Genomic DNA, 15,063 nt, shown 5'->3' with positions numbered 1-15,063 from the left:
TAAATGTATGTAATTTGAAGTCTGTATTACCTTTCCATTACACTAATAAGCATCATATATATTTTCTTGTAATGTGCAATAAAAAGGGATTCTATAACCGTTCTAAGTGCACCTGCCTCCTAGGACGCACTTTACTGCTGTATTAAAATTTTAATAAATGACTGTTTTCATTAATTTACATTTTTATTCTTAAAATATGTCTGGCATGTTTTCACAGGTTTTAACCATCACACCTCTTTGCCAAGACCAGCCCTATTGGCTTTGCCAATGCTTTTTTGTAGTGTATTGATTTTTATTTTATTGGTTGTTTTACTTCATTATACTCCATAAAATAGCATGCATTATGTACCACAATTCCTTAACTTAATTATCACAACAGAAGTAGCCTCATTTCCCTTGCACAATAACAACATACTTTGAAATAAACAAATTATACCATAGCAAGTGCTGCACCTCCTGTCACTTCTGGATATTCAAAGGACCACAGTGGATAATCACACTCATACAAAACCTCAATATTGGAAAATTCTTCTTTAAATATGACAATGCAGAATGAATCCCCAAAGTTTCCAGGTGTGAGTAATACACAATGGCCTAAATCCGATAATAAGCACTGAAAAAGTCTGATACAAAAGCAGCAAAGTGGATGAGGGGAAACGTGTGTTGACTCAGAGTCAGTAGCTAAAAAGAGATAAAGGGTACAAAAGTTATCAACCGCAAAAGGGAGGTGTGCAAAATTATGCCTATGCGACTGCGAAACTACGCCAGTGCGACATTTATCATGCCTATGCACGTACTAAAATTTGGTACGCCAACATCACCAGTGACATTTTGTATGAAACCATAGGGATTAAAAAGAAACAAACAAACACTCAAGCAAATAAACAAACAACACACGTGACTCCATGTTCAGAATTCTGAGCTGCATTGGAAGCCCTCAGGAGGGCTTGTTTGAAGAATTAGGCCCAGCCAGGGCTCCATGAGGTCAGATAGATTCACTTAAACACCCCAGGAAAGCTCTGAGACCCGGGACAAAGCTTCAGTATGCCCAAGGGCACGGTCCGCTGGACTTGGGGTTTTATCGGCCTATCTGCTGTGTTATAAAGTGCCTGGGTCACGGCTCCACAGATTCCAGGAGGGCCTCTGTCCTTCACCCTGGTGGAAAGGTCTGACCAGGACCTGGGCCAGAGCTCCAGCAGGCGCATGGGGTGCACTCCCCTAGGCTGAGGTTCCCTTCCGTGGCTAGCGATGTCACAAAGTGGGGACAGAGTATGGGTGACCTGCTTTCAACTGGTTGTTTGCCTTCGACAATGCAAGGACTTTGGAGAAGCTGTACACGCAAGCAACCGGAAGGCCAGTCCCTCATTCTGATGGGATGGAAAGCTCTAACCGGGACCCAGGTCAGAGCTCCAGCAGGCCCAGAGACATGATTCCCTGAGCCTGGGCTCCATTAGCTGCCCACTGTGTTGCAAAGTACCTCGGGCGGTGCGTGGCAGGCCCTGGGAGGGTCTCCCTGCTTTGCCAGGGTGGAGTGCTCAAACTGGGACCCAGGTCAGGGCTCTAGCAGGCCTGAGGGTAGAGGCCCCACGCAGTATGTGCATTCCAGGGCGGGAAGCTTCAGAGACCCTGCTGCCTTTGTTATGCCACCCAAGCCTCTCTAAATAGAGATGGCCACCCCTGTGTCCTGACCCCACATTTTGGCAGCAAGACAGGCGGGAAAACTAGTAAGATTAGGAGGTGTGCCTACATTCAGCCAGCACCACCCTTAGGGTGGACCAGCTGATGTGGACCCCAGTTTTCAGACTGCTCCATATTGTTTTGGATTGAATTAGAATTCTGGGGTCGGGCTTATGCCCACTTCCCACAGAAAGTGGTCATGTAGAGGGTGTTGATTCCATAAAGGTAGGTAGCCCATTGGCTACTACATGTCACTCCCCATAAACGCCCCTAAATTGAGAATTTAGGTGCCTCCCCTCCCCCCTTCCTCGGAACCCAGGTCTGATGGGGTACCAGGGTACCATTCTGGTGATGACCTCATTCAAACTAGCAGTCTCCTATGCAGGAACTGCACATGTAAGGCAAATAGGCAGCAGCTTCATGAATCAGAAGGTCTCCAAACACCTGCTCACAAAGAGTCCTCTTGGGTCAGCTTGAGCCGCTACCTTGGCTGAAGAATAGTGGTATTTCTAGATCTTCCAGTAGCAGTTGGAACAAATATGAGCATAATTTGTGTTTGGAAAGCTAGGTGACAAGGAAGCCAATTACAAGGGACCTATTTGTGAGTTGAAGTGAATCAAGAAGCATTTCTCGCTCCTTTTGTATCTGCCGCACCAGAACAAGGCCAAAAAAGCATTATCATTTGTACTCTGATTGGTTTCATATGTATAACCCTTCAGCAGTTGGCTTCTGCCATCTTCTCAGAAAGCATTAGCACGTTAATATAGTTTGACTTTCCAGCAACATGTTCCTTTCCCACAAGGGCTGGAACACTTCAGACTTTAGGCAGAGGGCTAGAAGTGGCTAATGAGCAATACTTGAGTTGAGGAACTGTGGAGGATTCTTTGAGACAGTTTTTTTCCCAGACAAAAAGGACAAGGTATGATAATATAATCTAGACTAGGTGTAAGGTATTTTAAATCTAAATGTAGCTGGTGCTTTTTAGTTCATTTTAATGTCTGTTGGTCACACATATACGCACAGCCAATGCAAGGTTGGTTCTTCTTCAGGCTCAGTATTTTAGCCTAGCTATTGCCATCTATCCTCCACATTTGCTACTTCTGTGGGTACTTTGTCACCCGAGTGCTGGTGGCATATTAAGTGCGCACTCTGTGCTAGAAGTGGCCCTATCAAAATGCAGGAGTTTGAGCTAAGAAGGACATCATTTGTAAGCATTATATCATAAAATTAGTTCACCGTATTATACAGTACTGACGGAAAGAAACTCTTACTTGATGAAAGGAACGCTGTAGGAAATCCCCCTTTTAAGCATGGCTATACAGATCTTTTGCTGTACCCTATATTTTGCCTGGCTGTAGAACTCTGTGCACTTTACACCTGCTAACTAATGGTAATGTGCCTATGCTCCCACTTTCAACATTATGGAATTGGCATACCCCTAATTTGCATATTTTAACTCACCTTTAAATCCCCAGTATATTTTACAAATCTACCTAGGGGCCTGTAAGTTAAATGCCATTACTGGACTGCAGCACCCATTGTGGCATCCACAACAGTGACACTGTAAAAATGACTGCAGGCATAAAAATACATTTATGAGAGAGCTGGTTTCACTCCCGAGGGGAACGCCACTCAAGCCCCTTTTTAGAGATCTGGGTAGACATACGATAAAAGATATGGCAAGATTACGTCCTCTGCTTTTCTGGGTTCGATTATGGCGTACCCCTGAACTAGCGAAGTATACAGAGGGTCTAAGAGAAATAATAAATTTCCCGGGGTCCCACAAAATCCCCTGGTTACGCTCCATTAAGAAGTCCTTTTTGTCACTAGGCCTTAGTGAAGTTTGGGACCAAGGTGCAACTTTGAGCAAGACAGTTCTGAAGAAAGTGTATTGGGCATGGATAGACGCTCAGGAATCCAGTAGTACTGACATAGGCAGCCTGACCCAAGCTTTCTTTATGCACAAACTGGTTGTTAGCTTCGAGCCGTATTTAGACTTTGTACAGAAGCCCAGAGATAGATCTCTGTACATCCAATTCAGACTTGATATACTGCCAACCCGCGAGTACATGAACAAATGGAACCCACCCTATCAAACTCCGCCCACTTGTTTGAGTTGTAGTGGGTTGGTGGAAAATACGGCACATATTATGTTCGAATGCCCAGCCTACACAAAACCAAGAAGGCGATGGCTGGGACCTGTATGTCGATTGCTGGGCACGTCGAACTATCGGGTTGCACTGAGAATATTACGTTCCGATACCAGCCCAGTACTAGTTTGTGGAGTGGCAAAATTCCTTGGGTGGTCTTGGAACATTAGGGCCAAATGTTTACACTTACAATCATGAATTCTTTTTTAACATGTTTTTATTGCATAAATGTTTTAATGAATATATTTTAAATTGATCCTTAAAATGCACATTTTTTAAACCTCTCATATTTTGTACCTTGGCGTCAATAAGCTTCTCCCCTTTTTCCATCGTATTGCACTTTATAAGCTTGTACATTAATGCTTTTATGATATCATTTTATCGAAATAAAGCTTTTTGACTTGACTTGACTTGACTGCAGGCATACCATTTGCAGCCTGACTGTAGCAGGGTAAAAACTGCAGTTTGACATGTCAAAAATATTAATAAGTCACAAATACATAAGCCTTGTCACCCACAAGGCAAAAAGCATGGCATTTAAAATTAGGCCATGTCGAAAGTTAATGTTGACATGTCCTTACAGCGGCGAACAACCCAAAAATATTTTTCACTGTGGTAGGCCTGACCTATGTAGAAAACCAGCGTACATATTAAAATCCTAATACAGTATCCCATGAATTGGACTAGCTAAAAAAGAATTAAACTACTATGTTTGATATATATCTTAAAAATCCAGTTTAATGGTGAAGTAAGATTTTTTACCAAATAATAAGATAATAAACAAAAGAAACTTTTAGAAAGATATCTTTTCCCCGTCTAAACTTCTCAGAGGTTAAACTTGCATCTGCTGTCACATTTCTACCAGCCAGTAATTAGCATTTGAATAGGTGTGGAAAATGTGCAAAGTGTCTACTGGGAGCAAACAATAGGCTGAGTTGGATAGGTAGAGATGACTTAACTGAACCTCACAGACAGAATATGCAAGGTGTGGCCTGTGGAATTCTTTTTGACATTGCAATGTCAAATCCTGCTTGAGTGCCAAACCCTGCCTAATAGGGCTGCTGGGTTAACTTATAACACTTTTGGGCACACTTGAAAGGCAAGAGAACCTAATGCCAAGATAATTCTTATGTATTCACTATCTGGTTGCTGAAGGACCTCCTTTAGAAAAAGAACACAGTACAACAAGGAATCCTAATAATAATTGTAGGAGAGTAGGATCTGCACCTTATGTTGCCCCCACTTTTTTTCTGATGTTTACACTGGTTTCTGGCTATAGTCTGGCTGGGACCCTGCTAATCAGGGCCCCAGCCTCTCTGTTCTCTCTTAACAACTTGGAGTGCATATTAGGTGCACTAATTATTGGATACTGTGGTACCTTATGAGCCCCTAGTATATGGTACCTTAGGTACCAAGGGCATAGGTACTTCACAGGCCTACCAGGGGCTGAAGCATGTATTATGCCACCCCTGGGAAGCAGACTAAATCTGACACCACAGGCCTGCTACTGCAGCCTGGGTGAGGTAGTGTTAGCACTCCTCACTGAGATATAGGTTCACTATATCTCTCCCTGCACACACATTTAAACCTATCAGTCACCCCTAAGGCAGGCCCTATCAATCCTGAGGGCAGGGTGCTTGGTTTCCATGTGAGGGGGTGCCTCTGCCTGAGCAGGGCCCCTCTGCAGCTCTCAGAGTCTATTCTCTGGGGCTGTTTGTGAATGCGGTCAAACCATATACTCTTTAGTGCATTATAACCTCGCGGTAAATGCTAACTCTGGGATGGCTGCATCAAAACATGTCGTGTTTGGTGTCAAAAGCTTTGGAATCATATCCCCACACCAGTAACTGGTGTGGGAGTATGATCCCACCCTTCTGGAGGGATAGACATGTACCCACTGTGGAAACACGGTAGAATCCTGAAGAGCCCTGGCATCATAAAATGGATGCCACCAGTCACAGACACTGGGCTGCCCTCCTGCTCATGACCGAAACTCACAGTAGAGGAGGCCCAACAATAGGCATCCTGTCACAGGGAGGCGTGGTCACCTCCCAGACAGGATTTAGTGTATTGGGGCTGGGTGGGTGCACTCCTAGAGTGCTTTGAAGTCCTGCACTGCGGGAACAGTAAGCTCCTCTGTGCATACACCAGTTCAAACCGGCTCAGGGGCTACATGCCCCTGCTCTGGCGCGAAACTGGACAAAGGGAAGTGGGTGCAGCCACCCACTCCCCTGACCTTCCCATAGGTGGGGTCATAGAGCTAGTCCCTCCCTTCCTTCTAGTATAAGGTAGGGAACCCTTGCCATTGCAAACTAGATATCCCTGGACGATGCTCTGAAGAAGAATCCTGGACCTTCGACGTTCCACTACCTCTGGAAGACTGAGGAATCTCCCTTGGAGTCAAGGAGTGACTCTCCTGCTTGGCAGGCACCCAATCTTGCAATCAATGGTCGCAAACTTTCCCGCTCCTGCCGGAGTTCGAAGTCCCTGCATCCCAGGAAGAGGATTTTCTGACTTCTTCAAGGTCATCGTGAGTCCCAGCGACGCTGTGGCAAGTGGACCCCACGAGTGACGAGGAACCGCAATCCCTGGGTACCGTGCACTATTTTCGAGTACAACCCCTTCACGACATTCTACGAACTTGCGCATTGGACCACGTGTGGTCCAAACCTCCAGCAGGATTTCCACCGACAATCAGAGGCCTACCCCGTCCCGAGTGACCGTGGGCCCCTGTTGAGTGTATCCTCCTGAGGCGTCTTTGCGATGCCTTGCTGGTTGGCTTGTGAGTCCGCAGAAGACTTTTCTACAAATACAAAGGGCTCCCCTGGTTGCTCCAGGCCTGCCCTGACTTACCCTCGCTGGGTGAGTCCCTCAGACCTTGCTGGTCTGCACCGCTGACATTTTACACTTTCCACAATACTTGATGTGGCCAAGGCTTGCTGGCTCCAATCTGGTCGCCGACACCGCAGTAAGCTGCAGACTTCGTGGGACACGCTGAATCCAGCTCCTGGTTGTCATCGACGCCTCCTGGACCTCGTGGCTGAAGAGTCAAGACACCCGTGGATCACCTGAAATCACCCGACGACTGTGGGCATCCATCTTCCTTGCCCCGGGTCACTGCCAAGTGACTTTGAACACTGTCCCCTCTGCTTTCAGGTCTTCCTTCTTCTGAATCCAGCCTTGGATTCCACCGGACACTTCTCCTGTCTTCACAAGCAGCAAGTCTTCTTTGGCTCCCATTGAAAACGATGCCGCGCCCCGACACCAAAAGACACCTATCATACACACGACTGCACCACTACTAGTTTTAGGACCCAAACCACACACCCGCATGAACCAAACGGCGTTTTCTCTAAGAAGATCTCCGCTAAAGTGACCCTTCGGGGGACCCGTAGGGCATTGCAGCGCCGGCCTGACAAGGAGCAAAACGCCCGATGATGAAGCATGACACCTTCCGGGGTGTGTGAGGGCAACAAGAGAAAATAAGCTCTGCTTCCCCTCCCAACCCTTGGGTCTTATATAGCCTAGGGCCCTCTTTTCTTACGTTTTTTTAGTTTCCTTTTCTCTACTACTTTGGAACAGTGTCTCCTTTTTTGATTGATACAGACGATACACGGAGCACGGACACTGGACCATAACAAGCTCCTGGTCCCCCCCTCTCTTTTTTTATATGGATTAGTGAGGCCCCAGCACTTCTGAAGGCCCTAGGCCTTGTCCCCTTGCAAGTCGTCATCTGTAAGTCTCTTTTTTAGTATATGGTCTGGTACGCCCCTAGGGCCCCGGCCATATTTGTGCTTAACTTGTTGTGAAATGTTGATTTGTGCGTATGTCCTTGACTTCTAATCTCATAAAGAGATTAGCAGAGAGTTGTTAGTAATAAATACATATATATTTTATATATACCTGTGTGGTGTCCTTTCATTTAGTGATTCAAGAGATTGTAAGGTAAAACAAGCTGCTTTACATTCCTCTAAAGCCTTAGCCTGAAGGCTACTCTCCACAGCTACCACTAGGATAGCTTTCTTTAAAAGGTTGTCTTAAACCTACTACCATAAGAGTCGAATTGTACTGGTGCAAGGTGTCCACTTTAACTAGTGAACAGCATATACCAGGCCAACTTCTCACAATAATGCAATAATACATCAACTAACCAATACAACAGCACACTGAAAAGGACAATACGACTTAACAGTGCACCTCAACAAAAAAACACCACAACACAAGAACACACCAACAATGCATCATGCCACCTCAACATTACAATGTAGCAATAAAACATCAACATAACACAAATTAATCCAACACTGGTATAAGAAATAAACACAAAACTGTACCACTACAACAAAACACAACATATAACAAAATAACAGAACGTACAAAACAACAATACACGAACGCAACAAAATAAAAAGAGCACATCAACACAGCACAATATGGCATAACAGAACAATACAACATACCAAAAAAAAAAAACCTCAACATAACACATCAGCAAGACACTGCTACTAAAAAGCTGTAACAACTTACAAACACAGCACCAACTAAAAACAACTTCCGCACAACATATCAACATGACATTGCTTCTAACAACATAACACAACATATCAATAAAAACACAATACACTACGACAACAGTACACTGACTCAATACCTAAATATACGACACCAAACTCAACAATATTTAACAACGCAATGATATAACGACAAAAGAAGACAACAAAATCTCAACATATCAATTAGTCAATATAACAAAACACAACACACCAAAACTACACACCACTTAAATACAACATCAACACAAGAACAAAGCACAACATAACATACACCAAGCTAATACAGCCTAACACCAACAAAACACAATATACTAACATAGCACTATACGAGACCGCAATGCACTTCTGTTGTATTTTTAGGTAGGTTATGTTTGAACACTTTTGTATGTGTAATGTTGATGTCTGTAGTGTTCTGGGCAAGGCCGGACTGGCCATTCTGTCACTGCGACATTTCTCCAGTAGGCTGCAGACAAATGGTCTTCTCTCAGAGCAGTATGGGCTGAGTACCCTGTCGCCCTATTCTAGATACAACCTCCTACAGTGTAGGGCTGGTTTGCACATTTTCACAAGGACTGATTTTGGTTTCCATCCTGCCATGGTTCTGTGGTTGTGCTTGGTTATGTTGTTATTTTGTTGTTTGTGATGCACTCAGTTTAATAGTTCTACACTGCATTGTTTTGTTATTGATTTTTTTGCCAGTTTGTTGTTTTTCCTATTTTAATCATGCCCATGCTCGCGCCTTTTCACATAATCTCTAGTTATATTAAGTAAGAAAAGGAAAAGGAAACTCTATCTTGTGCATGAAGCATGTTTCTCTCTGAGGTGGTTGTTTGTGGGGGCGAGGGTGGCGGATTCCTCACACAAACCCTTGCATGAACTCTGAATTAGTGAATATAAAAACGTATAAAGAACGGTAATCGAACAGATAACGACAGAGGAACGCTTATGGCAGATTAACAGCTAAACTGGTAAAACAGCCATAAATAATGAAATATGGTAAAACGCACACACAGAAGAACAGAATGACATGCACACAGTGCAGTCAGGGAGTATTGCCTGTGGGGTTAGTAGACATGGCAATACAATGCGAAAACAAAACTGAGCAGTGACACATTTTGCAATTTCCAACAGAGCAAATTTACCAAGTAAATGTGAAAAAAACTATATTTCTCACTGTGACTGCAGGCTTCCTAAGACCGAGCCCCCCTCTGCTGGTCGCATATCTCTTTACCAGATGCCTTAAAAGTTTGTTATCTGCTGTATTGTGCCGAGAATGGAAACGAGGGTGTAAGCAACTTTTGCTTTGTGTGGCCAGCTGCACCATTCTGCCATTTTGATTGACTTTTTTGGCTGATTTTGTATTTTCCTCAGACGAGTTCACATCTGTCAGCCTATGGAAGGTGCTCCATGTGTTTTGCGTTGCTCAGCAACAGAGAGCAATGTTCTGCTGGTCTGTCTGTTGGTGCACCCATAGTATACTGCTCCTCACCAAGCTATGAGACCAAAGGGTCGGAGGAAATGGAAGCTATAGTGATGGACACAAGCTTTTTTTGTGCTTGTAGGGACGTCGTCTATCCCTGTTAAATCCATTCAGTCTTCCACTAGTGGGGTCCTTCACCTCCCCATAAGCGTGTGTGGCTTGTGTGGGCTTGCATAGCATGGAGACCGAGTGTGTGTTGCAAGCATCACAGGATGATGAATCACTGTGGGGGCTACATCTCAGAGACTCAATAGCAGTTTCACCCCCGCCTGGACTCTGTCCACTGCTCGAAGATTACGCGGGTCCACATTCAGGACGTCTGATTTGTGTGAGCCTGAATCTAAGTCTTGTGGCCATATGTGGCCTCCCTTTTATATGCTCTACCAAGTACTATCTAGAAACCCCAGAAACCATCTGGGAGTCCACAATATCCTCATCACTTGGTGTTTACCTTTACCCTCTTCTGTTCATGGCGGGGGAGAAGGCTCGTAAAGGTGCTTTCTTATCTCTACTTTGAATGACTGTGGTTATTATTTTTGGAACTGACTATGAACCTAACTTTTCAATATTTAAAGGTTGCAATTAGACCTTGAACTTTACAATGATATGCATTTGCTTCCCTGAATATTTTAGACAGCCACTATAGCAAACACAGTAGCAACATTTTTTTTTAATTTTAAATAAATAGTTGTTTCAACCCAGCTGGGTCACTTGAAAGTTTTGAAAAATTAAGAATACCATAGAAAATTGGGAAGCAAGGTCTGACAATGAAGAGGAGCAGACATAGAATGCAGAGGCTAAAAGGGACAAAGAAACTGTTGAAGACAAAGAGGCATTAGGGAAAGGAAGGAAGTAAGGCACTTCTGGGGGAGACAAGAAAAACAGTCGTGAGAGAGATACAGGTGCAGCTAAGGGTAACAGAGAAAAGCAAGGTGAAAAAAGACACACCCACACAGAAACGGGTAGAGGCTCATAGATGCATACAAAAAGGTGCACACACGTTGGTGCATGTAAGAAAGTGGAGTATTATTTAGGGTGGGCACCTGCCCACCTCAAGGAACAACAACACTTCTGGTCAGAGTGAACCCTCTACAAAATCAACCTGAGCTCAACCCCCTTGTAGCTATGGCACAGAGCAGAGAGACTTAACTTGGAGCAATGTGTAAAAATATGTATGCAGTACCAAAACAGTTGTGAAGCAAAACACCAAGCAATAAAAATACCATAGTAAATTAGAAAATAGTGTAAAATTTAATAAAGAAAATGACAAAAAAATGACAAAAATCCAAGATGGGATATTAATTTTTAAAGTTTTTAAGGGGAAACTGCACCAAAAAGTGCAAAGCACCCATGCCAGTTAATGGTCATGGTACAGTGAGACCTAGTCCCAATTGGAGGCCAACCGCGATTGAGCACAGGTTGGATACAGCAAGTAGATTGGTCTTGGTAAAAGTTTAATGTCAAAAAGTTTGAAAAGGTTTTTAAGTCCCAATTTAGTAAGAGGCTTTGTCACTTTTTTTTTAAAGAAATGCATTGAAAATTGTTCTAAATCTTAAAACAGAATGGGGCTTTGCCCTTTTTTAAGAAGAAAAATCCTCCCTGAGTAGCATGTTGCTTAAATTGTAGAGAGCACCGTGGAACAAATGTTTGGATACCTTAACCAGGTTGATCACGCTGGAAGTTTCTTGCTGAAAATTTCCAAAGTAGAATGGGACTTTGTTGTTTCCTCAGAGGTGCAGGGGTCATTGAGTGGGACAAAGCTAAAATTCAATCAGCTGCTGTGGAACTACCGGTCAAATACTTTTTCAAGAGTGCGACTGAAGCTCTGGATGTCTGGAGGAAATTTTTTCAAAAGTTTCCAAACTTTCTTCTGGTGCCCATACAACTAAGGGAGTTCATTTCTAAGGAAGGCCACCAGGGCCTCAGGAGAGAGTACTTAGAGACTCTTGAGGTGTCAGACAGAGGTCAAAAACAAAATCTAGTCCTGGTCCAGTTGCCACTGGTCAGCTGGGCACTTCAGGGAAAAGGCCTCTTGCAGTTTGTGTTGTCCCTTCAGCCACACAGGAGGTCATCCAACTGACCCGTGTAGTCCATTTTATAGTCCTGGATAAAAGAGGGCACAGGTCTGGTCCTTCAGTGTTCCTCTCAGGTCAAAGACAGCAGGCCCAGTTCTCTTTTTGCTCTTCCATAGGCCCAAAACATTATTTCCAGTGGGTGCCTGTGGTGCCAGAGTTATGGCTGGTATTTACTGGTGGGAGGTGGTGATGCCTGGCACTTCCTAACCAACGGAGTAAAAGTTCCTGCAGTAACCCTACCTACTTTTTCAGCAGTTCCTGCTAGCCCCACAGCAAACAATCCCACAGCGCCCCTCACCCTCAAAATCCAAGAATGGAAAACCTTTCTCCCCTTGTGCAGAACCTGTGTGCGTACCCAGCAGTGTGGCCACAGTAACTCTGTGATTACTCAAAACCGGTTCTAGGGACAGCTGTCCCCTCTTTGAGTCTGGTGCCAGTTTGACTATGGGGGCAAAGGCTGGAAATTTCCAGGTGTCACTTAAATTTGCTTGTGACAGGGCAGGTACCTTTGAAGTTAATACAAATCCTTTGTCCACCCTTGCTTGTATTCCTGCGTCAGAAAGAAACACCTCCCCACACCCAGTCCATTGTCTTTTTTTGTGGGAGCAGTTTTCACCCCTCATTTACGTACAGGTTAGGTAGAGGATGTAGAGCTAATGCAAAATTAGCCTCCAGCAACTTTAGGCAGGGTAAAGGTAGCTTTCTAAAACTTACATTTCCATGTCATGAATGATGTAATATGTGACATCATCAGCAGTGCATTGCGGGGGGAGTGAGTTATAGTTAGCTGAACTAACTATAACGGGGTAATCTCTATGGTTTTGTACGAGTGAAATGTCCAACTAGCTATAACGTCCCTGAAACCTATGGTTTTTTCAGTGAATTTCTGAGGTTTATTAAATGCTAATTTCTAACTATAACATGCCTGAAACCTATGGTTATTTCAGTGAATTTCAGAAGTTTTTTAAATGCTAATTTCTAACTATAACGTGCCTGAAACCTATGGTTTTTTTCAGTGAATTTCAATGTTTTTTAAATGCTAATTTCTAACAATACCTACAAAGTTAGGACATGTGAAGAAAGAGGAAAAAAAGCGCAAAAAGAAGCAAGAGATGTGCAGAAAGAACCAACAGAGGAGCTCCTGTGCCCCCAACTTTTTAGTGACGGGTACTGGTGGTAACTGACTCTGACTAATCAGGACCGAAGCCAGTGCTATGCTAAAAGACACTTAGAATACAGTAAAAACACCTACATACACTAGGGAACACTATGTGTTGGGGTACCCCTGTAATTAGCATGACCTCCTCTGTATTTGCCTGGAGTTAATGCCTGGGTCATTGCATGAGTACATGGGTACTGAGTGGAAGATTAGAGTACTGCAAGGACAATGCATGGTGAATTTATAAGTGCCTTGGTTTTGGCTGAGTGATTGGATAAGTACATGGTGCTCGCTGGGTGATTGGAGGAGTTCATGGGTAGTGACTGGGCGATGGGTGATTGGAGGACTGCTCAGGGTTTTGTAGCAGTGTATGAGTCATTGCATGAGTGCATGGGTAGTGACTGGATGATTAGAGTGCTGCAAGGAGAGTGCATGGTGAATTTATAAGTGTTTGGATTTTGGCGGAGTGATTACATAAGTATACACATGTCATATCAGGCCCCACCCCCTCCCTTCACCACTGTGCACACGCGCCCCCTGGCGGGTTTAAAGTTGGGGGATTAATTCCCCTTGAGTCCTGATGGTTCCTGGGGGCCAGCTAGCCCACCAGCTACCTCCCGAAGCGCCACAGAGCTGCGTTGCAGGCCTAGGGGGTCAGGGTGTTTCTACCCTGCCCCCTTCTCTTGTTTTATACCTTTGTTTCTCTGTTTTCTGGTGACTTGATTCTGCCGAGCCACAAGATTGCTACCAACACTTCCTGGTTTGGAGTGTTGACAGCCAATCACAGTGAAGCTCGTGCACGGGACTTAGGCTCCACCCAGATATCAAAACTTTTATTTTTCTAAATTCTCAGCAACTACTGAGCGGATTTACACCATTTGACAAAAAGGTCGCTTTCTGATCCAAGCACTACCTTTTTGCCAAATTTGGGGTAATTCCGTTCAGTAGTTTCGGCTGCAGCCTTGCGCAAAGTTTCCTATGGGAAATTGATTTTTTTACTCTTATTTTTTGAATTTCTCAAAAACTACTGAACGGATTTACACCATTTAAAAACAAGCATTGAAAATGCAATAGGCCTCGCCTTTTATTAAGTTAAAGCCATTTGCTTTGCTATATAATACCATCAGCAAAGCAAATGGCTTTAACTTAATCTAAGGGGAGATCTATTGCATTTTCAATGCTTGTTTTCTCCTTCTGTCCCCTTCGCTGCCCCCGTGATTCTGTGCCTTTTTTTTCTCCTTCTGTCCCCTTCACTGCCCCCGTGATTCTGTGCCTTTTTTTTCTCCTGTCTCCTTCGCTGCCCCCGTGATTCTGTGCCTTTTTCTCCTTCTGTCCCCTTCGCTGCCCCCGTGATTCTGTGCCTTTTTCTCCTTCTGTCCCCTTCGCTGTTCCCGTGATTCTGTGCCTTTTTCTCCTTATGTCCCCTTCGCTGCCCCCGTGATTCTGTGCCTTTCTCCTTCTGTCCCCTTCGCTGCCCCGTGACACAACCACACACACAACCACACCCAACCACACAAAAATCTGCGCATGTGCACACAGCATTTCACCCTGGACTGATAGCTGCGGGGCAAGCCGTGTGATGCAATCTGTGAGGGTGGGGAATGTGAGCACAACGTTGAGAATTTTTGAAGTGGGCGGGCAGCTTTCTAGCCCCAATCCGCACGTAGGGGTACAACTACAAACCAATGTGAAGGCTATCTGGAAAAGGAGGCGTGTTGTGGTGAGCTGAGAGCGCGACTTGAAACGCACAGAGGCGGAGGCGAGGGAGAAGCTTTTCACGTGGTCAAAGATGGCTCCTGGGCGTAAAATTAACATAATCATAGAAAAGAGTTTTCTAGAATATTCCATCAGTCTGGGCTACCTTTCCCGGCCAGATCGCCTACGTATTTCCATTATAGACTTTATTCCATTCATCGCGCGGTAGAACGCTGATGGCACATGAATGAATCACCCTTCCACAGTTGCAGGT

At 44.4% G+C, this 15,063-nt stretch overlaps 1 protein-coding gene across 4 annotated transcripts in view; it reads right to left on the bottom strand.

Moving 5' to 3' along the window:
- Positions 1 to 15,063, bottom strand: part of LOC146809607 (BAR/IMD domain-containing adapter protein 2-like) — a 331,432-nt gene that overhangs the window by 108,854 nt on the left and 207,515 nt on the right. The window lies entirely within an intron of this gene.

Source organism: Triturus cristatus, chromosome 7 (genome assembly GCF_964204655.1).
Source record: "Triturus cristatus chromosome 7, aTriCri1.1, whole genome shotgun sequence".
In the NCBI taxonomy this organism is placed as follows: Eukaryota; Metazoa; Chordata; class Amphibia; order Caudata; family Salamandridae; genus Triturus; species Triturus cristatus.
This window is presented reverse-complemented; position numbering and strand designations above follow the sequence as displayed.